The sequence below is a fragment of the Amblyomma maculatum genome, chromosome 1 (assembly GCF_055883805.1).
Source record: "Amblyomma maculatum isolate TAMU_Amacu chromosome 1, ASM5588380v1, whole genome shotgun sequence".
In the NCBI taxonomy this organism is placed as follows: Eukaryota; Metazoa; Arthropoda; class Arachnida; order Ixodida; family Ixodidae; genus Amblyomma; species Amblyomma maculatum.
Window position 1 is genome coordinate 196,117,405 of NC_139344.1, and position 23,122 is coordinate 196,140,526.

Below are 23,122 nucleotides of genomic sequence, written 5' to 3' on the forward strand. Positions count from 1 at the left end.
CGTCTTTTGCTGCTGGACAAACGACAAAGTAGCCAGGGGTTTCTCGAGGAACTGAAAAGGGGAGGGAAGGGGGTGTTAAATTCCTAGAGGGGGTGGGTGGCGCGGATGTAACAGGAGAAGCGGTAGTCATTATTTTTTTATTGCTGTCGTTTATGTGTCGCCTACGTAGGACTAGCAACGTTTATGACACCGACGCTCATGAGAAAGACTGCGAACAATTACTTCAGTTTAACAAGGACAAAGGTAGTATAACAGAAAAAGCAAAGAGCAAGGACTACATAAAATATGTCGGGAAACTACGCGGCAGTTGAGGCTACTGGCAATAAAAAGCAATGAACGCATTCGCAGTACATTCTTTCGTGTGGAAGTCTGGTTTTTCCACCAGAAGCGAGCTATAGACGACGTGTTCCCTCATGTCCGTAACCGTCTTTTGGAGATTAAAAAAAATTTCCCTTAGTATTAAAAACAAAATGTTCGTTATGAATTAAGGGGGCGCTTTCAGAAAAACGGGGGGGGGGGGGGGGTGTACAAGCCCACAAGCCCCCCTCTCCGCCCCTCTGCCCCGCCCTACCTGACTTGGCGTGTAAGAAAATCACTGAAAACAGCTAGAGTGAGCCACAGGACATTCAATAGCTATAAAAGATTGCAAAAAAAAAAAAAAAATCGATGGTGTTGGCCTCAATGTCCTCAGCATCCGCGGGAAATAAATTGAAAAGAGAACAAAGCTGAAAGCACGAGGGAACTCGCAGCGGCCACCGCGGCGACCCGGAACAACTAACGAACGTCTTACGTCGATTCGACCGGCCTTTCAGCGTTGTCAAATTCGGCGCAGTCAGCGAAAACGGCGTAGTACAAAAACAGTCACCACAGGACCATGCCAACGGGCCTTGTGGTAGAGCATCCGTCTCGCATGGTACGGGGTTCGATCCCCAGTGCCGCCGGGTACCCACCGGTTTCCAATGGGCACAATATTTCCCCCGGCCTGGCGCTCGGCTCTTTAGGAATGAAATGCTTGGGAAAAGGGGCCATGAACCAAAATGTTCGTTTAAGAAGAAGAAAAAGGGCCACAGATGGCATCCTGCCACCATGTACTTTGTGGTGGTGAAATAAAATTATTATTATATAAGCACCGCGTCACCAAGTAGACACAAGGTCCAGTGGTGATCTCTCTGTGCACTCGTCCGTCCATATCTGGTGGAGCGGTAAAGGTTATGTCGTGTACCACCTTACACTCAGGCCCATGATCACAACATGACAGTCCCTGCGATGATCTTTCCTTTGTGTGCTTGTCCCTTTGCGCTAAATGCACCTACCGTGACAGTTAGTTTCCAACTAGCCCAGTAGCACTAATATCAGGGTTACATGTGCACATTCGTTGTGACCACTCGAAGCCCGCCACCCGCAAATGCTACAGAAGAACGCGCTCAGTGCCATTCTGCACTCGTACCATGCCACCAAGGTGGCAGCAGCCGATATACACTGCCGTATTAGTAATCCGGCGCGAGACATAATTCGACCGGATGCACAGCCGCAAACCGCAGGATTCGGAAAAGGAGTGATAATTCGTTTACTTTGCAAACCTCGAACCCAGATCGGGAGCACGTAACCGCGACGTGTCGCAGAACTAATAGACGCTAATGTAGCTGATTTTTTTAGGGCTTCCCATAAACTATCGAAAAGCGTGATTTTTTCTTCTTGGTTCATTAACCATGAACCGACTAAGTGAACTGACTGACTGACGGACTAAAATCATTAAAATCATTAAACAACTACCCCCAACCGAAATTTTGTTGGCATTCTCCTTGGCTCTGGCAAACAAGCAGGATGACCATTTTCAACACATGACTTAGCGGTAATGAAAAGAAATGGCGCAAGCGAAACTCATATGCAGTGAGTGCACCCGAGAACGAACGTATGCTGCGAGAAAATCCCTGCTCGCGCGCTGCTCCAAACACGTGCCACCTCGTCCAGCTTTCGAGATCCTGCTTTCGCGTGGCGACTAGCACCCGTCCACGCCCAGTGGTCGGATGCGGCCCGGGAAGAAGCGGGCATGGAGGAAGCGGATAAAGCCCATCGAGCACAGCCTGGGACGGTGACGACTCGAGGCGAAAGGCGCTGGGCGGCCGGATTCCGGCGTTGAGACACGAGGCGGGGCCCCCGTCGCCACCGGCGGAGAACTTCCCGCAGGGGGCGAGGCGGACGAAATCGAAACGCACCCCGCGGGCGCGGTGCTTTCGATTTCGTCGCGGTGCGCCTGGAACCGTCTCGGGCGACGGCGCGAGCCGCCGACCTCGAGCCGGTTCTTCCCGGCGGCTGGCCTACATCGCGGAGGCGGCATCACGCACCGGCACGCGTGCACACACGCCAAGGGGAAGGGCCTGGCGCCGCGTACGCAGCAGCAGCCCGCGTGGGGTGCCCACTCGCGCATCTCGGACAGCTTCTAGAGGTTTCTTGACACGCTTCGCCAGCGGCGAGAGACACGCGGAATGCGCCGGGACCATTAATGAAGCCGGTGCGAAGGACACGTCAGAAGGATAGGCGACATATCCCGCTGTGGAGTAGACGCGCTGACGCAAGTGCTGCGCTGAATGAACCAAATAATAGCCATAACGACAACAAAAATCGGACGCGGGAAAAACAAAAAACACAAGCAGCCTATCTGCGTGTCGCTTGAGGTGCTCGTTGTTGTTCTCTGGAGCGCTCTATACGTTAAAGTGAAAACGGTCACAACCGCTCAGAGCAGAAGCGCCGGCACGAACTCTCGAAGTCCAAAATCGGTAAATGAGTAACTTCACCCTCGCGAAAAACGGCTGTGGGCGGGCAAGATAAACTGTGGGTTTCGACCTTTTTCTGAGAGAGGAACGTTTGCGGCAATGCAGTTAGTCGAGTACTGCGTGGGCGATTTCCCACGCTATAGCTAGGGTCAACGATGAAGAACTTAAGGCAAGTTATGTGACCAAAATGCGATAATCCGCCTAGCAGGCTAAAGCGCTGATGATTATATAAAAGCCTCTCTCCCCCTCGCCCTCCAAATTAATAAAGAGAGGAAAGATCCGTCGAGGCGAGAAGTGGCGCATTTATATATTCCGCGATAGATCCCGTCGATGAAGGCCGCTCTTCCTGAGATCGCGGCCTCTTCTCTGCCCCCGCAGAGACCAAAGTTCATTATTAGCGTTGAGCAAGGCAACGTACTACTTCCCCCCAATGTATAGCGATGAGAGCAGGATACAGCTCTCGAGGCGGTCTACACTGAAAACTGATCGCGGCGGCGTTAGGCCCACGGAACTGTCCTCGCCACAGGCTTCCCGTTAATACACCCAGCCGGGAGAGATTGCCTATGCCAATCAAAGTGTTTCATCCGTGGCTCCCGTTCTAAGCCACTGGCCGCTTTAGCGTCTCCCTATAGTCGACATCGTGTCCGACACTATTCGCCATACCAGAGTTCTGCTAGTTACTTTACCAAAGCGAGGCTCTATCTTACTTCGCGATCGCCATTTTTAACAAGCACGATTATGCAGCCGCGCATGTCGTTACAGACAACTGGGGAATAATTGAAACTTGGAAGCTGTTCCTCACTCACGCGCACACACGAAAAAGAAAGAGAAAAGGCACCAATGCCGTGCGGAGTAGTCGCTCTGCTCGAGCCTTGACCCGGCCCCAGTTGATTGCAATCGCGAATGTGCAGAGCGCTGGGCGCTGCGGCGGTCCATGGAGAAACGCGGTGCGCCGATGATTGGAAGACCGACCGTTTACGATTTAGAGTGAGGACTAAAGGCTGGTTCACATGCAAGCGATTGAACGAACTCGGCGGCGAGCGGCAGCGACAGAGAAAATTTTCTAACCTGTCGGAACTGCGTCGCTCTCGCCGCGACAGCTGAAAGCAGGTTATTGCGTCGCAGCTGCAGAAATCGCTGGAGCAGGAATCGCTCCACTTGCCCTCTGTTTACTACGGAAGCAAATTTGGTAAAGCATCATCCTAAACATGTCCCTCCAAACGTTAAGCCACTCTAGTTGCTTTTTCATTAATCGGACCTAAACTGGAATATCCGTGCACAGTGCTAGATCCGTGAACTAAATCTAACAGAAATTCTCGAAAGGATACAAAGGAGAGTAATTCAAGAAGAGAATTTTGTCGAGGTGATTGGTTCATGTTGAACGAAGTAAAGAAGCAGCGCTAGCAGACAGGACGAGTGGAAAGGCGAGACAGACACATGCGCTGATTAACAACCAAATGGTTTATAATAAAAACAATTGCGTCACAATCATAGTCCTGAGTTACACGGGAGCTATTAAACCCGTTCCTGATTGAGATAGGAAAGCTCTTGTGGGAATAGAGTTACCGACGGTTGGCTGACACATGTGTCACCAAATTCGTGAATGTGAAAGGTCTCTGATATGAGGCGTGAGGTCAGATGCTTATATTTGGTGATGATTGTTGTTTGGTTTAAAAACGCCTCACAGTTCCTGCAATCGGTGGAATGGATGATTATGTTCTTTCGGCGTGACCGGTGTTCTGTATTTCGCGTATTCGCTCACTGACACATCGTCCAGTTTCCCCGATGTAAAATCGGCCGCATGACAGCAGAATCTTGTATGCAACACAACAACAGTTGACAAACTTCCCTTTCGGTGTTTCTTTTCACATGCTTTCTTTCTAATTTCTTGGTTAACTTTCCTACACAACCCTCCTAACTTATTCCTGGCGGAAAAAAGCAGCTTCACGCCGGCTTGCTCACGATCTTTTTCAGGTTAATTGTACGAAACTTTATGGACATACGGTATACACACCATTTTCTTATTATTGAAATCGCGTGCAACCTTCTGAATCCTGCTTTCTCTTAGTATGGACTCTGATACGCTTGAAAAGATCTTTGTCGCGTAGCCTGCAGTGGTAAGTCTAGTGATTTGCGCGACAAATTGGTTTGAGTTTTATGTTTGCATGACCTATACAAAGCTGCCTTCAGGCAGCTTTTTCGCTATCCTACGCTTAAATATCTTTGAGTGCGCTGACTGGAAGGGCAGAAGGCTCTTCCGGGATCGCGGGGAGTACATCCAACATAGATGGTCGTCCGATAGCACAAGTTCCAGATCCAAGAACCTTAGCTTGTTGTCAGTGGGAAATTCTGTGGTCAATTTTGCAAAGGTGACGCCCAACAACCTGTTGCTGAGATTTTTGACGCGTTCAGCGCTGAACTTAATGACCTACGATTGACCCCAGAATTTCCTACTGACAACAAACTAAGGTTTTCGTAACCACCCATTCCACCGATTGCAAGAACTGTGAGGCGTTTTTAAACCAAACCACAATCATCAAAAAATATAAAAATCGGACCTCACGCCTCATATCGGAGACCTTTCACATTCACGAATTTGGTAACACACGTGTGTCAGCCAACCGTCGGTAACTCTATTCCCCCAACAGGTTTCCTATCTCAATCAGGATTATGACGCAATTGTTTTTGTTTTTTTTTTTTTTTTCATTTGTGCTTTGGCTCTCTGCTTTATATTGCTCCTTGTGCCGCAATAAACCATTCGGTTGTTAGTCAGCGCATGTGTCTGTCTCGCCTTTCCACGCGTCCTGTCTGTCAGCGCTGTTTATTCACTTCGTCCAAAGGACAGTAACGCACTTGTCTTACCTTTCAAGAACGAGCGAAGACTGATTCCCACACCACTGTAATGAATGTTAATAACATCCAACGACTAGAACTAAGAAAAAGAAAGTTGAGGTCACAGCTCCCCCCCCCCCCCCCCTCCGTTCATTTTCTTTTTAAGAAATCAACTCGTCGGTCTGGACCCCTCGTTATATTTAACAACGTTACGAGCAAGACAGACTTATCACACTATAGTTATCTTACCCCTATATTTGCTACAGCGCCCGCTTATAATTTCATTTTCGTGCTTTTCAAGTACAACAGCAAATTATAATGAGTTGACAATGTCACTTTCCTGCCTGGTCTAGCCTCTTACGCTAGTGTTAGTGTCTTGTTGTAACGCTGCCCATTCGCGATTTCACTAACTTGTACGCGGATCAGATTTAATGTCCAAAGTATTTTCTAAATACAAATATGAATAGACGAATAAAGCCTTTATTACAACGGGAGCGATGGCTCTCAGAAGCTGTTTGGGGAATTAGGAGGGATGAGAGTGTAACGAGTAATTTGAGCTCCAATTTAAAAAAAGAAAAAAGCGAAAAGTTGACTAGTGTACTGATTCCAGAACGACCCAAAGATAAATACCGGCCGCGTAGGTTCAGTGGTTATGGCTAGACTAGAGTTACTACACAGAGTAACTCTAGGCTATAGGGTGTCTCGATGTCAGCGCCGTGTTGTACTGCGGCGCGTAACGTCTAGGCATCTTAGGCGGCGGCTCCTTTTCGGTGGGGGCGAAACGAAATGCACCCGGGTACGATGTCAGTGTGCGTTAAGGAACCCCACGAGGTCGAAATTATCCGGAGTCCTCCACAACAGCATCCATCATAGGCTGAGTCGCCTTGGGAGGTTAAACTCCAGAAAACAAATCGCGCTAAAGATATACGCGAAAAACGGTCAAGATGAGCGAACCGATGTCGCCGCAGTAACCCATTAAGGATTCTACGCATCAGCGTCGTCCTACTTCAAGAGCAAACAAAACGAGCGTCGCAAAACAGCCTTAGTCAATGCATAGCCTCACCGTCCTTCTGACGTCGGTTGAGCGCATGCCCACTCGTAGGCCCACAGGTGAGATAGCCGTCTGCGTGACAAACATCTGCCTTTAAGAGCAAGAACGCATCTGGAATGCTTCGCCTAATCACCTAGTTTGTCGCCGGTAAACAACGGCAACGGGGATCGCCGATAAGAAAAGCGGCTCACGCTCGCGTACAGAAATAGGGCGAACCTCCACCCAGGCGGATTTCTCAAGGTCCCCCAACCGACCCAATCGCTAAGCGAAAGAGCCGTTCTATCAAGCACCATTATACCGTTCTCTCCTTCCTTTTTGCGTACTCCAGTCGGAATCGGCTTTGGCTCAACAGTCGGTGCAGTGTTTTCGAGCTCCCTCACGGCGACAATCTCTGGCAGCGGTCCAAACCACCGGCGCTGTATGCGACAATCTTCGTAAGCTGACTTCCGAATAGCCTTTTCCTCGAGCACAGGGCAAGCTTTGGCCAGATACTCGCTACATCCTTGTCACACCTTTCGGTCACGTTCAACTCGGGCTGCATCGGTCCCCCAGCGCGATCGAAGCATTCACGGGCGCTCATTGAGAAGTTGCCCTAATGCATGACGCCAAACATTGCGGCTGTGCTCTGAAAGCCCAGCGAACGCTATGCTTCGCCGGTTTCGCCCCGCGGCGTTGCGTTTCTGGTGCCAAAAGTCATAGAGTCGCTCCTCCAGCAAGCAGCCGATGAGAACAGTATAGTTTCGCTTTTGCACAACGGGCGGTGATGGTTGCCATTTACCGAGCTTCCTTCTCCTCGCCGATATACTTTCGTCCATTTTTGCGAGAAGGCGCAGCGTCAGCTGACGAGCATGGGGGGCGCCATCTTTGCACTGTCTGTGGCACGTGGTGTTGAGATTATTTAGGCATGCTGTTGTACAAGCACGCATAATGCAATAAAAATGCATCTGTGCTTTTATTCTGCTTTTGTTTTATTAGTTATTTTTTGTTTTTGAATAGCTTAGTAAGGGTGGGTGTCGACGCTCGCTAGCGATTAAGTTCGAAAACCTCAACCGCGCTTGCGGAATTGCGATCAAGCCAAGCAGAATCGGGCTCGATAGTTACTAGCTTGAATGGGCCGCGTGGAGCGGTCGATCTGCATCGATTCAATAACGATCGAATGTACTTATATATAGGGTACAGTTATTAGACAACGGCTGCAGGACGACCTCACGCGGTCACCTCACCTGACAGCGGCTAACGGTGCTAAAAGGGCGGGTAACCGAGAGGGGGGGTTCATAGCGGGCATTAGTGTCGCATGGAAGAGAGGGGCGGCCAGATTCAGGAAGGATTCGACCTCTCATTGAGGTTCCGGGTTCACTTCCCGGACACGGCACGGCGCCTTCTCACTCTTCCTGCTGGTCGTGTTTCAGGCGCTGGCTGCAACGTTCCCATTTTTTTTTCTCCCTCTCCTGTTTTTTTTTTTTTTTTTTCTTTTCTTTCTTCTTTTTTTTTTTTTTTTTTTTTTTTTTTCTGGTGACCCAGGCCACCCGAAGCCATTACCACTGCCGTAACCACGACGGCTTCCTTTGTCTTCTATATTCGGCGCCGGTCGGTGCCGCCGCCTTACCTGAACGTTGCTTAACACTCAATCGTGGGTTCGTATAGGGCACGCGCACTGTTACGCCGGCACGGAGAGGGCGGCGCGTGAGAGGAACGCGGTACGCGGAAGAGCGCCTCTTCCGCTTTCTCTTTGCGCTTCGGAACAAACAGCGCATATCGCTGTGGGGAATGCGTAACAGGCCGGCCACTGGCGTTATTTCAGCCGCCGCACGATGCCTCACGTCGAAAACTCTGGGCGGTGTGTAAGCAGCACGTTCAGGTGCGAATCGCAGTTCGCGCTAAACTGAGGGGTCCTCGGCCGTCCACAGACTCCAAAAGGATTCGCTCGAACGAACCAGCTATGAAACGCGGTCGGCTGCCAACAAAAATTAGGAAAAAAAAAAAAAAAAAAGATACAAGCCAGACAGACGTCTTTCGCCGCATGTCCTGAAATTTTGCAAGTGCACTTTGAGATCGCCAGCCCACGCTGAAGCCGCAGAAAATGCGCGCCAGTAAAGAGACAACAACGCAACATCGGAAATTGTGCTCAACTAAAGAGGGAACGCTGAACTATATTCGAAGCTGGAACCGCTCTCTAGCAGATTCCATTCGATATTAAGATCATGCATGGAGGCAGTCCGACAAAAGACCGAGAATTGGCGGTAGAACGATGCATCTCCACGCGAATGGAAGTGAATACAATTTGCTGCTTATAATATGCAACGCCAAATAGCAACAAAATTTAGAAGGCAGCTATTAAACAGGGCTTCTCAAGTTGAAGAAGCGCATGAGGAGAGATGGAGAAAAAAGAAGCAGGGTAACCGAAGGCTGCCTGTCATAAGGACTTTGGTGATTAATTTTTGTAATTAACCGCCAGAATAATTATGATTAATTACTTATTGTTAGCGTCTGTGTTGTCTTCGTTTCCGTCGTCGTTGCCTTTTTGCTCATATTTCAGTTTTACTGTTTGGAAATGTGAGCGATATTTGCCGATATCCAACAGCGAGACTTCGGTACAAACTTGGTCACCAGGTTATCATAGAAAAGGGTTTGCCTCGAAATCTCACTCTCACTCACTCATTCTCTCTCTCTCTCCCCCCCCCCTCTCTCTCTCTCTCTCTCTCTCACACACACACACACACACACACACACACACACACACACACACACACACACACACACACACACACACACGCACGCACGCACACACACACACACACACACACACACACACACACACACACACACACACACACACACACACACACACACACACACACACACACACACACACACACACACAAATTGAGGACAAGCTGCGCTAGGCGGTGCCATAGTGCAGGATGCAACCGTGGCGTGCCCTTAAGGAGTTGTAAGTCGAGCGGTCGGCGCGTAGGCCCCCTCAATCTCGTGAAAACCTGGATTTGCGTGCGTTACGCTGACAGCGTAACTACGCAAGGTAAAGAAATGAGCACTTTCAGAATAACGCTGTCCAATTTTAAAGCCCCCTATGCACACTAATTCTTACTGCAAGGCGGTCCAAAAGACAAACGCAGCCCGACGCCATTCAACCCGGCGTCTACGCACTGCAGTAGCCCGGCATTCGGCGAATCTTCATTTGGCTATAATGATGCGACACTCTGCTGGGTGCACAAGAGAAAATGGCCAAGAAAGCCAGGCGCGTTCTTTTAATTAAGGCATTTTAAAGAAACGGCACCAAAAATGCTGTTTTGAATGAGCGCACACTATACGTAAGGCAGTTAGCCTTAATTGTGAGGCACAATCCTTCACGTATAGATCTAACAACGCGTGCTATATTCAAACCTCCATAAACGAAACATGCCGCATTAGACCGCAAACAAAGAAGAATTGCAGTAGCGCGATTCGAGAAGGTTTGCGGCTGTGTAGCAGGGAACGCCGAAGCTGCAGGCGATACCTGCTAAAACAAGGAACTACGCCTGCTGGCCGGAACGCACTCATATACGCCGCACCCATATCGTTGCTTCGTGTCCCACATTAGCCGTCCGCCCCGGTTAGCTGGATTGGACACTTCCTCTTGCCAAGGCACCTCGCGCAAACCAGCAACTCAGCGCTGAATAAATACACGACCACGCGCAAATGTAATGCTACTGCCCCAGAAGGCGGATTTATAGGATCACACCGACTGGACGCCGTTTAGCCGTTTATACAGCGTTCTAGAGAGATGAATAACGAACACAGACCAAAGGATAACATTTTTATGTCCAAACACGAAACATGGGCTCCTAAAGACCACATAGCGGAGGGTTCTTCCGAAATAATTTGAACCACTTCTGGGTACAGCAACCTGGCGTTTTTTCCATTTCATTTCCATTAAATCTGGTCCCCGCGGCACGAGACCATATCCCGACGTCCTTGGCTCAGGAAGTGAAAGACAAAGCCTTTAAAGGGACCCCAAAAAGGCATTTACGGCAATATTATAATGTAAAAATCCGTAGCGGTGGTCTTAGTGAGCATTCGAGTCAAACTAAAAAACTGCGTGAACCCAACAGTTTGCGAACAATTTTAATAAGTGCTCCTGGCGACCGCTCCCGACAGATTAGGGCGACACCTCACCGTGCGTTCGTAGCTGGCCGCCTCCCGCTGACGTCAAGAAGGCTTCGTGGGTGCTTCCTCCAGCGGCGGTTAATTTCAGTGAATGAGCACACCAGTGAGAATAGTAAACGAACAAAGTGTAGTGAACTACACGAGGATATACGAAGACGAGGATTAAGTAGGTGAGAATATCACGAAGACGAGGATAAGGACGACGAAGGATGAGGGGCCGGTTGGACTGGGGGTAGTAGCGTCGGTCATTGCTTGTGTCGGGAGTGTGCGGCTGCGGAGCTCCAGGGCGGCAGGAAATGCTCACCTCCACCAAGTGAAAGGGGGTTTTTACTGTGCTTTAACAGGGATAATAGCCCTGTCGAAGTTTCACGGCGAACCACACAAGAACACAGCCAGTCTCAGTCTTCACAAGCGAGCACGAGCAGCGCAGCGGCACTTCGTCGTCCTTATCCTCGTCTTCGTGATATTCTCACCTACTTAATCCTCGTCTTCGTATATCCTCGTGTAGTTCACTACAAAAGAGAAATCAACCAAAATAGTCCAAGTATTGTCGAGCATGTGTTTGGTAATTCTAGCACTTTTTTGCACCCTAAACACAAGAACAAACTACCATACAGAGTGTTTGCAGGGAGCAGTTCCTAGTCTCTACGAAAGGTGGCGTCACTAGGACGACCGTCATTTCTAGCCTTTGAAGCTGCCACTGCTGTGCCGCTTGCGTAGGCACAAGAAGTGACTTCTAAAACCCGCTGCTTTGGTACGAACACACAGCCGAATGCCACAAAGTGACTGACGCGGTCTTTGAACAACGTGCATATGGCCATTCACTGAAGACGTTAATATGGAAGATAAAGTAACATCCGGCCGATGTTCGGGGGATAAAACGCGCGTCCACGTTCGGTTGTAAATATTGTGCGCACAGTGCCGAGCGGTGAACATTCCTAATACACCTGAACCCCCGCGGTCTGAACACACATTCATCCTTTCAGCAAGAACACTGAACAGTGAAAAAGCAAAACAAAGCTTTCAGGTAATAGTCCTCTAGTAATCTTTGTAGTAGTTTGAAAACAAATTTCGTTGTTAAAAAAAAAAAAAAACCGTTGCATATAGAATTGATTCAAAAAAATTTTTTAAAAATAACGCGCGAACGGCTGACCGGTTTATCGGCACGTTCGAGCTCATGCGGGCAGGACACGAGTGAGCCAGGTGGTTAAATCAAACACTTTGCATCGCCAGCCCACACTATGCGCGTTCACACGAATTTTTCTGTGCCATCCGCCAGCACGTCGTACCCAGGAGAGCGGGAAATGTCCCCTGCAGGCGGGCGCCAGCGCGCCGGCAACCGTCGAAACTAGAAGGCCCGATCCAGATGCCACCTTATATTACTGATTGCACCCAATTAATATGATCAGAAGGAGGATAATGCCTCTGTGGCAAACAGTATAGAATTCCGCATATTTTAGCGATCAGCCTACCCCTAGTTGTCGGCAGCAAAGCCTGCTCCTACAAAGGGTACGCTAGAGGACATGCCACTCTTTATTTCTTCCTTATAGGGTAATTCGTGCTTAGTATAGAATGTATAACGTCACACGCTCACCCTTCTGAAGCATCAAATCGCAATGAAGTACTGATGAAGTGTTATCATTCACGAACGCCACACAAGTGCCAAACTAGATGCATTTAGGTGAGCTAGATTGGACTTCGATAACAATGAGATTCGAGCACTAAATGGACAAGCTGCACGCAGCAGCTCATTGCCGCAATACCGACGAGTGGTTTCGTTGGCGCAAAATCTATGATTGTAAGCCTCCCCACCGCCACCGTCGCCTATCACCATGAGTATAAAGCGTGAGCTGTATCGCGATAGGCGAGATAAAACGTGAAAGATAAACATACAGCGCCCCTTTAGCCCTGACAAACACCAGCGCAGCAGCAAGAAGCACCCGACTACAAAGCAGGTCGCAGAATGCCGCATTTCATGCACAGCATCAAACACAGAAACAGCGCCATGACTGCTGTCCGAAATGCGAAATGCAATGATCGAACAACTATCCCGAAAAATTCCAAGCAGCGATGGCTCGTCAACATTGAGACAACCTCGCATACAATGTGCGCTACAGTTTACGTAATAAATCAGCCACATTCACTCTGCAGTGACTGGCCCACATATTCCACACCTCAATGTTCTAAAGAATGCCCTAAACCACACCTTGAATGTGACAAGTTAGTCCATTTTGACGGTGATAGAGAGCGTCGCCACAAATATCTCCTCCAAGCCGCGGAGTGGCCCACATATTCCACACCTCAATGTTCTAAATAATGTCCTGAACCCCACCTTGAATGTGAAAAGTTAGTCCATTTTGACGGTGAGAGAGCGCCGCCACGAATCACGAATATATCCGCCGAGAGGCGGACGGGCCCACATATTCCACACCTCAATGTTCTAAATAATGTCCTGAACCACACCTTGAATGTGAAAAGTTAGTCCATTTTGACGGTGAGAGAGCGCCGCCACGAATATATCCGCCGAGAGGCGGACGGGCCCACATATTCCACACCTCAATGTTCTAAATAATGTCCTGAACCCCACCTTGAATGTGAAAAGTTAGTCCATTTTGACGGTGATAGAGAGCGCCGCCACGAATATATCCGCCGAGAGGCGGACTGGCCCACATATTCCACACCTCAATGTTCTAAATAATGTCCTGAACCCCACCTTGAATGTGAAAAGTTAGTCCATTTTGGCGGTGAGAGAAAGCGCCGCCACGAATATATCCGCCGAGAGGCGGACTGGCCCACATATTCCACACCTCAATGTTCTAAATAATGTCCTGAACCACACCTTGAATGGGACAAGTTAGCCTATTTTGACGGTGATAGAGAGCGGCGCCACGAATATATCCGCCGAGAGGCGGACTGGCCCACATATTCCACACCTCAATGTTCTAAATAATGTCCTGAACCACACCTTGAATGTGAAAAGTTAGTCCATTTTGGCGGTGAGAGAGAGCGCCGCCACGAATATATCCGCCGAGAGGCGGACTGGCCCACATATTCCACACCTCAATGTTCTAAATAATGTCCTGAACCCCACCTTGAATGTGAAAAGTTAGTCCATTTTGACGGTGATAGAGAGCGCCGCCACGAATATATGCGCCGAGAGGCGGACTGGCCCACATATTCCACACCTCAATGTTCTAAATAATGTCCTGAACCCCACCTTGAATGTGAAAAGTTAGTCCATTTTGACGGTGATAGAGAGCGCCGCCACGAATATATCCGCCGAGAGGCGGACTGGCCCACATATTCCACACCTCAATGTTCTAAATAATGTCCTGAACCCCACCTTGAATGTGAAAAGTTAGTCCATTTTGGCGGTGAGAGAGAGCGCCGCCACGAATATATCCGCCAAGAGGCGGACTGACCCACATATTCCACACCTCAATATTCTAAACAATGTCTTGAACCACCCCTTGAATGTGACAAGTTCGCCCATTTAGACGCTGATAGAGCGCGCTGCCACGAATACATCCGCCAAGAGGCGGACTGGCCCACATATTTTACACCTCAATGTTCTAAATAATGTCCTGAACCCCACCTTGAATGTGAAAAGTTAGTCCATTTTGACGGTGATAGAGAGCGCCGCCACGAATATATCCGCCAAGAGGCGGACTGACCCACATATTCCACACCTCAATATTCTAAACAATGTCTTGAACCACCCCTTGAATGTGACAAGTTCGCCCATTTAGACGCTGATAGAGCGCGCTGCCACGAATACATCCGCCAAGAGACGGACTGGCCCACATATTTTACACCTCAATGTTCTAAATGTCCTGAACCACACCTTGAATGTGGCAAGTTAGCCCATTCTGACGGTGATAGAGAGCGCCGCCACGAATATATCCGCCAAGAGGCGGACTGGATCACATATTCCACACCTCAATGTTCTAAAGAATGTCCTGAGCCACACCTTGGATGTGACAAGTTAGTCCATTTGGCGGTGATAGAGAGCGCCGCCACGAATATCTCAGCCAAGCGGCGGACTCGCCCACATATTCCACACCTCAATGTTCTAAATAATGTCCTGAACCCCACCTTGAATGTGAAAAGTTAGTCCATTTTGACGGTGATAGAGAGCGCCGCCACGAATATATCCGCCGAGAGGCGGACTGGCCCACATATTCCACACCTCAATGTTCTAAATAATGTCCTGAACCCCACCTTGAATGTGAAAAGTTAGTCCATTTTGGCGGTGAGAGAGAGCGCCGCCACGAATATATCCGCCAAGAGGCGGACTGACCCACATATTCTACACCTCAATATTCTAAACAATGTCTTGAACCACCCCTTGAATGTGACAAGTTCGCCCATTTAGACGCTGATAGAGCGCGCTGCCACGAATACATCCGCCAAGAGGCGGACTGGCCCACATATTTTACACCTCAATGTTCTAAATAATGTCCTGAACCCCACCTTGAATGTGAAAAGTTAGTCCATTTTGACGGTGATAGAGAGCGCCGCCACAAATATCTCCTCCAAGCAGCGGACTGGCCCACATATTCCACACCTCAATTTTCTAAAGAATGTCCTGAACCACACCTTGAATGTGGCAAGTTAGCCCATTTTGACGGTGATAGAGAGCGCCGCCACGAATATCTCAGCCAAGCGGCGGACTCGCCCACATATTCCACACCTCAATGTTCTAGAGAATGTCCTGAACCCTTCCTTGAATGTGACAAGTTGGCCCATTTGGACGGTGATAGAAAGTGCCGCCACGAATATATCCGCCAAGAGGTGAACTGGCCCATATATTCCACACTTCAATGTTCTAAAGAATGTCCTGAACCACACCTTGAATGTGACACGTTAGCCCATTTTGACGGTGATAGAAAGTGCCGCCACGAATATATCCGCCAAGAGGTGAACTGGCCCATATATTCCACACTTCAATGTTCTAAAGAATGTCCTGAACCACACCTTGAATGTGACACGTTAGCCCACTGTGACGGTGATAGCGCCGCCACGAATATCTCTGCCAAGCGGCGGACTGGCCCACAGTGACCGGCCCACATATTCCACACCTCAATGTTCTAAAGAATGTCCGGAACCACTCCTTGAATGTGACAAGTTAGCCCATTTAGACGGTGATAGAGCGAGCCGCCACGAATATATCCGCCAAGAGGCGGACTAGCCCACATATTCCACACCTCAATGTTCTAGAGAATGTCCTGAACCCTTCCTTGAATGTGACAAGTTGGCCCATTTGGACGGTGATAGGGCGCGCCGCCACGAATATATCCGCCAAAAGGCGGACTGGTCCAAATATTCCACACCTCAAATGTTCTAAGAATGTCCTGAACAAGGCGATTATAAAAACCGCTGGAGTGGAGGTCCCCTATACCGGCGAATAGGCTGGGGTGAAGCCTGCGGCAGCCATCTTGAGGCGGGCAAGAAGAAGTGGCCTCCCAAGCGCTTGGGAGCTCTGTTCGCCGGTGTTGCCAGTGTGTTTGAAGTGCTTAAAGGATTTTTAAGTTCTGTTGCAATGCTGTGGGCTATCATGTGAGCCATACTGGACGTCTCCGAATCGGCTTGAACCGCCTGGATTTTTAAAGATGTCGACGATATCCGAGTACTGTGGGTTTTTTCGCTCTACTCAGCGCAAAAGTTGAGTGAGGCCGTAGCAACGTTAGTATTACATGGTTGCTTAGCTTATGTCGAGTGCAACAGTACTGCATTAATTGCAAGTCTTAATTAAACATGGTTTATTAATGCACTGCTAATGAACTTTGGATTTTATGCGACATTATCGAGTCACATGTCGTAAGGTAGCATACGTCGAGCAAAATTGCACTGGGCTAATTTTAGATCCTATTTAGTTACTTCTAATTAGATAATTGTGAAATATTAAAATACGTGCTTGGCTACAAGTCGTATATCGTTGGATAGCTTATGCCGAGTACAATTGCACTGGCCTAAATGCACGTCTTAAATAATTACCACTAATTAGTCAATTATGATTAAACTTGAAATGTATGATCCTTTCAAGTCATATATCGTGGCGTAGCTTATATCGAGTACAGTTGTACTAAACTAATAATATTGTAGTACACTAAGGGACTAACTGCTGATGATTAATTAAGACGGTAATTAAGACGTGCAGGTAGTCCTGTGCTGTTCTACAAGACTTAAGCTATCCAACGATATACGACTTGTAGCTATAGCATGTAATACTAATATTTATTCACAGTTATCTTATTTAATTAAGATCTAAAATTAGCCCAGTGAAATTATACTCGACATATGAATCGATGATGTCGCACAAAACCCTATAGCATGTAATACTAATATTTATTCACAGTTATCTAATTTAATTAAGATCTAAAATTAGCCCAGTGAAATTATACTCGACATATGAATCGATGATGTCGCACAAAACCCAAAGTTCATTAGCAGTGTTTAATTAAGCCTTAAAATTAATGCAGTGCAATTATACTCAACATAAGCTACACAACTATGCAATACTAGCGTTGCTACGGCTTCACTCAAAGGTTTGACATTGATGCTGAGCTGCTACATTTGCTCTGAGTGGAGCGAAAATTGCCCCAGTACTCGGATATCACATCTTTAAAAATCCAGGTAGTTGAAATCGATTCGGAGATGTCCAACATGGCTCACCTGATAGCCCAAAGCATTGCATCAGAACCTAAAAATCATTTAAGGATTTGAAACACATGGCAACGCCGGCGAACAGAGCTCCCAAGCGCTTGGGAGGCCACTTTTTGCCCGCCTCAAGATGGCTGCCGCAGGCTTCACCCCAGCCCATTGACTTTCACTCAAGCAGTTTTTTTTTTTAATATCCTCCTTGGTCCTGAACAGTCATAAACCACTCCTTGAATGTGGCAAGTTAGCCAGTTTGGACGATGACAGAGCGCGCAGCCACGAACATCGCCGTCAAGCGGCACGGCCTCACGGGCAGCGTAGAGCCCACAAGGGCAAAGTGAGCTCTTCGTTTCCTAAAGCGGTTTTCCCGACTAATTTACGCCATCAAACTAGCCGACTATGTGACGTCAGCACCTGCAGTCCACAGCGAGGCCGCCGGAAACGCGGGGCAGTGGTGAGAGCAGGGCCGTTAGCTAGAGACCTTTCGTTTCGCTTTCCTCTCTTCTGGGTCCTGTCACTGGTCGCGGCTTTCAAGTGACGTTTAGCGTGGAGAACTACACCAAACAGAGAGGGCTAAATGAAGGTAAAACAGAATTAATCCTGGTCCGCATGGGGGGTTTTCTGGCACGCGAATAAACGTCGCCTGTGAAAGTCGCGTAGCCGTGCTGACGAACTCACACCATCATAGTTGTTTACCGCGCCTGCTTGTTGCATCCGTGATGGAAGGAAAATAGAGAGTTTTAGCTTACCGTGATCCGCGATCCGCTACTGGGATCCGCCACCGCGCGTTCCACTGCGCATGCCCAGATACCCCTTACCGCCGACAGATGACGCCACATACTGGATGTCGGCACAAAGACCTGCCGCGTCGGGCCAATCAGCCCACGCGCGGTAGAGAGCCACGGTGGCGGATCGCGGTAAGCTAAATCTCTCTAATAACAAGTGTAACGTTATGAGACCGAAAAAACCGCAGAGTGCGTTTGGGAACACGCGCGATTTAATGTAAACGAAGACAGGATAACCCATGGTTGTAAGTGGTAACCAAATGGGTCCTAAGTGAAGGCAAACGTAGCATGGAGCGAGATAGACAGGTGTGCTGACGAGATGATTACCAAGTCAGGGTAGCCGCTGCTGTCGCAGGACACCACTAATTGGAGATGAACGGGTGCCAAAGGGGATGTGTAGGGACTAACGATGACACTAATTCCTACCATTGCCCAAATACCAGGGACGGCGGTGTCAAGAGCGGACGTGACCAATGAGATCGCATAACATTGCACGCAAGAAGGAAAAAAAAGAAAAAAAAACGCGCGCTGACTCGCAGTTGAAATGTTTCTGTCGGAGAGAACCAGCGTACCACTGAACTAACCCTCTTGACAGTGGGACGTGCCTAAACGTAGCTGCATAAAAAAGATGCTGAAGTGAACCCAGAAGGAATGTGAAGAGTGTGCCTGCGCAACCCTACTTTTACCCCCTGTCGTGACGCTGGGACTAAGTCGACCCGGCCTTCACTTGGTAGCATGCAGAGACTCCGGGTTGATGAAGGATTGAATCTTCGAAGTTGGTAAAATATATACAAGCAGGTTTAATGGCACTTTGAGAAAACTTATTTACAAGAAAGTAAAGGTTATATCAGCAAAATGGCAAGCGTTAAGAGTTCTTAGCGAGAAGCGTCTGGATGAGCCGTTTACCCAGGGCTCAGAGCGTCATTTCGTGCTCTGCAACGTCCTTAAATCCCCTATGTCCGGCCCCTCTCTGAAGATGCTGACCAATCAGTTCCAGGGCACACCCCTCAGATATTGGCAACCAATCGAACACATCACTGCACTGATGGTCTGATGCACTGACTGGTCCAGTATTGTTTCGTCGGGCGTGGTCACTTGTTGTCGGGTAGAGCTTGGGAACGGCGAGGAGGTAAATTTCGATTCTTCTGCAAAGATCCGCTATGTTGGTTCCGGCAAGTGGATTTCCTTCTCAGAAACCCAAGTGTACGTGCGCGCCACGAATACTGCTCGCAGCATTGTCCCTTTCCGGCAATTGCAACTCTTTCCTGCCTTCACGGGAAATCCTCTAATGGCCGTAATCCTCATGCTCCTTTCTTCTCCTGTACGTCAGCGGACGTGTCACTCCGATCGTCTCCTTTGGACAATAGGCATTCCTCACTTGATAATAGCGCCTCTCGACGGGAAGGGTGAACAGTTGAACAAAAGCACTTCTGGCTATTTTTCACAGGGCGACGTTTCTTTGTATTTTTTCTTGACGTTCCCTTGACAGGGCCAACTTGGCAGTTGTAGGGTCACGACAAAGCAAAGCATGCTCACACAAAAAGATTCATGTGAACACGCTCACTTAGAGCCCTTGCACCAACAGCACATATCAATACCATGCCCACAGGCGCACAATAGTGCGCGCAAGCGCGGACCATGCACGGTCACAACACCCCCACTACAGTGCTTGCGATTGCATGTACTTATTGTTAAATTATTTTCATACACCGAGACAAGGAAACACATGAAGTGGCAGACACGCATCACCCAGATAAACATCGCGCTGTGTGAGGGAACCAACCGCGCGATATCGCTAAAGGAGACCTCCCTCCTGAAATATGCGCAACCAGCCCTGCTGCTATTTAATAAGAGGGCAAATTAAAAAAAAAATGATCTTCACTTTTTTGCTATTCAATTTACGCCCACAAAGTAGTCGCAGAACACGTACAGACTTTGTCAAAAGTGTAAAGCACAGGGGGTCTGCTTCTGAGCTATGTAGTAGCGCTGATTTAGTATTTGGAGGTCCTTCCCATTGGAGAGGTAGAGCAAAACAATCTCACCACGAAGAGATTCGGAGCACTGCAATTACCTTACAAGCCGCACGAAGTGGTTCAGAAGTACACCCCCTGGGCTCTACACTTTCGGCAAAGACTGTACATGCTTCATTTTCCCACATATCCTCCTCCCATTCCAAAGCACTCGGCCCATCGGGCCACAAAGCATGTGCATTCCTTCCAAACATTTTGAGAGATAATCTTCGCTTCGAAGCGTATGACGCGACACAGTAAACGAATAACATCTGGCGGTTCCGCTCGCTGATTCTCGTTCGCGTGGATGCACTCTACGGCTTAGCCCACGGCCGGTCTCGAGGGAGCTAGCGCTCTCCATCGAGACCGGCCGTGCTTAGCACCGCCGGGGTGGGGCAGTGGTTAGGGCGCTCGACTACTGTTCCCAAGGGTGCGGGATCGAATCCCGGCCTCGGCGGCCGCTTTTCGATGGAGGCGAAAAGCAAGGCGCCCGGGTGCTGTGCAATGTCAGTGCACGTTAAAGAACCCCAGGTGGTCGAAATTTCCGGAGGCCTCCACTACGGCGTCTCTCATAGCCTGAGTCGCTTTGGGACGTTACACCCCACAAACCAAACTACTCTGCGGCTTGCTTAATAACTAATCTCCTAGTCCGTGTCTCTACTAATAATCTCACACACACACAGTCGTGAGCTACGACATTACGTGAAAGACCACCCGACCTTGATATAACCCCATCGACTTCTAACTCGGCCACGTCGTGTGGTGCCGTGACGTCACGCACCCTGCCGACCAATCAGTGCTCGGCCACGTCATGTACCAACTACAGAACACCCGCTAGAGGCGTATTTTCAGCTCACAACGCTGCCGCCGGGCTTCTCGGCAAACGGGAGTCTCGGGAAAAAAAGTTTTTCGGTTTAGCCTGAAGTCACTTTCGCACCTCCCCTCGGACGCCGATGCAACGTGCCGTCTGCTGCACTATAGTGCTATAGATAGCTGCAAGCGCGCGTGCTGGCGGCTGTTGGTATGCCTGAGGTCACGTGTGCGAAATTTTATCTCGATCGCGTCACTTGTCTCTCAGCTGCTGCTGCGTAAATATGCCTATTCTACTAACAGTTTGCAACAAGGAGGAACATCGAGTAGTCAGATTTCTCTGGTCGATGGTGCGAAAGGGGCTAAAATTCTCTCTCTCTCTCACACACACACACATACATATATATAAAACCGCGCAGGAATCATCCTGCCTACGGTCCCGATATCGCTCCCTTTCGACATTCACCTGCTTGGGCCGCTCACGGATGTTTTATGTGGTCGTCGTTTTTCAACAAACCATAGACTTGAGAGAAGGGGTGTAAAGTTCTCAACCAAGCGAAAACATTTAGAAAGGAATACGCAAGCTTGCAGCCCGATGGACAAAGTGCATTGAAAGGGAGGATGTATATGCTGTACCCCTACCTTTGTTTAAATAAACTGTAGACCGGAAATTGCGGATAATTCTTAGTTCGCCTGGTAAGTCTCGGCTGCTTTCAATTTTGCTCTGCTCCGCTCGTTTCTTCCTACCACTTGTTAGCGCCGCTCCACCCCTTTTTGGAAGAACAGCTCCCAGAAAATTTCTGGGGGGAGGGGGAGGCTAAGCTACGCCCTGCCAGGATAGTAACTACCAGACTACATTCTGAGGTGCTGAGACTTCCGAACAGTGGCGTTTCACCCCCGCACCTTTCCGTAATAATTTATATATATATATATATATATATATATATATATATATATATATATATATATATATATATATATATATATATATATATATATAAGCAGATAAATGAAGGGGAAATGAGGGTGCTCGTTATAATACATGAAGGAAAGAAGCCAACAGTCGGCGAGGCCAAGGAAAGCATTAGGGATTGTACTGTCTTATTTTTTTAATTTTTACTTCGATAATCACATAAATTAGTAATGTAATCTGTTCAGGGGAAAGATAAACACAAAGTAGAAGAAAAAACGTGCCGATGGTGGGATCCGAACCCACGACCTTCCTTCATATATATATATATGCCACAATTCCCTTTCTCGATCCACTATTCCTGCCAAGCTTTCACTAATTATTTCGATGTGTGGCTCAGACGCAGTGAGCATCGCCCGCTTCCTCGCTGAAACCGTGCTAGAAAAAACAAACTTCACTCACAAAATACCTAGATCGGCAACCACGCAACCGCAACGCCTGCTGCTGTTTATTCTCGCGAGATGCTTCCTGGTGATGAGTGAAATTTTCGGCAAGGTGAGACACTGAGCGACACGAAGAGTGACAGTGGTTCCATGGCCCGCAATTAATAGCGTGGCGCTGCGATAAATGGTACGTGTGAATATATGCTTGCAAGACGTACGGATCGAGTCGGCACTCGCGTAACTAGCACTCTAGAAGTGACGCAGCGTGAGAAATCAGAGAACGCTCCTACGATGGACTGCTCGCGTTCCCACTGCTACTGTCACAGTTAGCTTCCTCACATAGCTACCAGCGCCTGAGATGCGAGAATGCACCGCACCCGTCCAGAGGCGTGTCAGAGAACTCGCGGTCGCTGTGTTCGCCCAGCACCGGTCGAACACGAGCGGGTCAGGGCGCGCATGTGCAGTGGAAAGACGAACACGCCAGTCCGCCATTAAATGACTCCGAATAACAGCTACCTGTAAAGGTTACAGCGCGGCACTTGGCTCCTAGCTCTCCTAGCCTCACGAGTGGCGGAATGCAATTTCCCGGAATGGCTTCCCTTCCGGGCGCCTGCGACTCCGGGGTGGGGCAGCGTCTTCCACAGCTGCCTACCCGGCATTTCGCCCACGAGTCAATTGAAGTGC

At 48.8% G+C, this 23,122-nt stretch overlaps 2 protein-coding genes across 2 annotated transcripts in view; both read right to left on the reverse strand.

The window, feature by feature from the left end:
- LOC146205325 (cytoplasmic dynein 2 intermediate chain 2-like) overlaps positions 1–23,122 on the reverse strand; it is a 139,011-nt gene that overhangs the window by 100,599 nt on the left and 15,290 nt on the right. The gene's annotated exons all lie outside the window — the stretch shown is intronic.
- Positions 1–23,122, reverse strand: part of LOC146205326 (DNA replication complex GINS protein PSF3-like) — a 49,337-nt gene that overhangs the window by 25,328 nt on the left and 887 nt on the right. The window lies entirely within an intron of this gene.